A 2,361-nucleotide genomic window follows, 5' to 3' on the forward strand; every position below is an offset into this window, starting at 1 on the left:
GAATCACTAATTTGTACACGTGAAACTCATATTATGTTGTATGTCAACTAAATGGAATTTAAATAAAAACTAAAGAAAAACTTTACAAAACTTTCCCATTATGTATGCTTCAGCATGTAATTCTTATATTTCTTTCATCTTTTGTCTATCTCTCTTATTCTAAGCATATTCCTTTATGTGTTTAAAAGTATTATTTCAATTGATATACTGATTTTGTAGCAAATTTTAATTGTATCTAGACTATTCTATATGTGACAATTCCAAGTTTTAGTGTAATTATATTTTTTAAAAGAACTGTGGAATGCTTCAGAAATGTCCATGCTATCTTTGCCCAGAGACCATGCTTATCTACTCTGTATAATTCCAATTTTAGTATATGTGCAGCCAAAATGAGCATATAATTATCTTAATTTTATAGCTATTATTTTCCTGGAAATTATGTCCATATTTTTAATTTACAACAATACAAATATAGATTACAATATGCATGCTTGTGCATAATTTTCAATAGGACATTTAATAAATATATTATGTGTATTTGTTCTAGATCATTGCCTTGATGTCTTGGGCCTATTCATGTAACTGTGAGAAACAGAATATTGTTATTCTGAGTGCTGAACTCTTGGAGACCTTGGGCTAGTAATTTACCTTCCATGATTTTTTTTAATCTAAAAATTGAAACAATAGCAGTTTATTGTATTTAATATTGAAAAGAATTAAAAAGCAATCCAGTTTTACTTTAATTAACAAAAACACTATCGACGCTTGGTGATAAAACTAGAGAGAAAAATTTGAGAATTTAATCAATCAGAAGAGGTCCAGATTAATTTTTATAGGTGTCTTACTTTGATTAGCCCATCACTTCTTTTTCTGAACAATGATTTCATGGCTAAAATTGTAAGAGTTTTTATAAGTCCTAGTTTCTTTGCTTTAAAAATATAACTAGCTTGAGTCTTTTTCACTAAGAACTTAGTTTTGAATAACTTTCTCTTATGTTTCTGATTTGTTTAATTGTATGATTTATATTGCATTATGAATAGTTTCCCAGAGGAAAAAAAAACAATATTTAATGAGTCTTCATGCTTAACACTTTTGGGTTTACAAAAAGACATCCTCACCAAGACGTTAAACAGCTTCACAATCTTGGATACTGATTAATTTTTGAAATACTCTGGGAAATTTCTTCTCATGTTTTTTTTTTACCCCTTCATCTCCTCTAAACCTCCCTTGCCCCATATTGGCTAATTTCTAAGATTCAAAAATACAAATGTTCCTAGAAAAAGGAATTAACTTAAATTCACAGTGTTATATCAATAGACATTCTTGAACTGTGGCCTAATTAATTGCAAGTGTCATCATATTAATTGGACAGGAAAAGGATCTGGGATTTGATCTTATTATTAGGCAGATATTATTATTATCTAGATATTATTATTAGTCAGAGATAGATACTTGAGCTCAAACTTAAACATTGGAAGGAAGCCCTATTTGGCAGACAGGCACCATATTTGATTGTCAAGGCAAATTGTGATTATTTACACAAATACTTAACAGGAGAGAGTCTATGGTGGAGGAACATCATGTTCTCCAAAGTAGGTCAGAGTACATGTCCATTGAATCAAGAAGAAGATATCATTCAGAACCCAGTCAAGCAGACTTTAGTATCAGGAAATGGGTCACCTCATAACAAGGCAGACCTTGATTTGGGAAGATTACTAAGATTTCCTAGACTCAAGAACAGGGAACAAGATAAGTATTCAGTTATCAAATCTAGGGAAAAGTGGGAATGAGTCTTGAAAATAATGCAGAAGCCCAATGGAAGATATGATACAGGGAACACAAACTCAAACATCTACAGTGACTAGACAGAAAACACAAGTGTGTAAATCAGGCCAAGTTTATGATCCTAAATGATGAATGGATAAAGAAGATGTGGTGTGTGTGTGTGTGTATACACTCAGCAATGAAGAAAAATGAAATCTTGCTGTTTGCAACCACATGGATGAAACTAGAGGGTATCTTGCTAAATGAAATAAGTCAGAGAAAGACAGATATACAATTTCACTCATATGTGGAATTTGAGAAACACAACAGATGAATATAGAGGAAGGGAAGGAAAAATAAGATAACAACAGAGAGGGAAGAAAACCATGAGACTCTTAAATACAGAGAAAAAACTGAGGGTTTCTGTAGAGGAGGTGGGTGGGTGATAGGCATCAAAATGGGTACTTTTTAGGATGAGCACTCTGTGTCATATGTAAGAGATGAATCACTGGGTTCTACTTCTGAAGCCAAGACAACACTGTATGTTAACTAACTTGAATTTAAATATAAAAAAGAATATCTTTCTTATATACATTG

The 2,361-nt window shown here is 31.6% G+C and overlaps 1 non-coding gene across 1 annotated transcript; it reads right to left on the minus strand.

Moving 5' to 3' along the window:
- Positions 1-290: 290 nt before the first annotated feature.
- LOC125932441 (U6 spliceosomal RNA) lies at positions 291-395 on the minus strand. Its single transcript, XR_007460609.1, has one exon. It is a non-coding gene; the product is annotated as a U6 spliceosomal RNA (small nuclear RNA).
- Positions 396-2,361: the final 1,966 nt, after the last annotated feature.

The sequence above is a fragment of the Panthera uncia genome, chromosome X (assembly GCF_023721935.1).
Source record: "Panthera uncia isolate 11264 chromosome X, Puncia_PCG_1.0, whole genome shotgun sequence".
Lineage (NCBI taxonomy): Eukaryota > Metazoa > Chordata > Mammalia > Carnivora > Felidae > Panthera > Panthera uncia.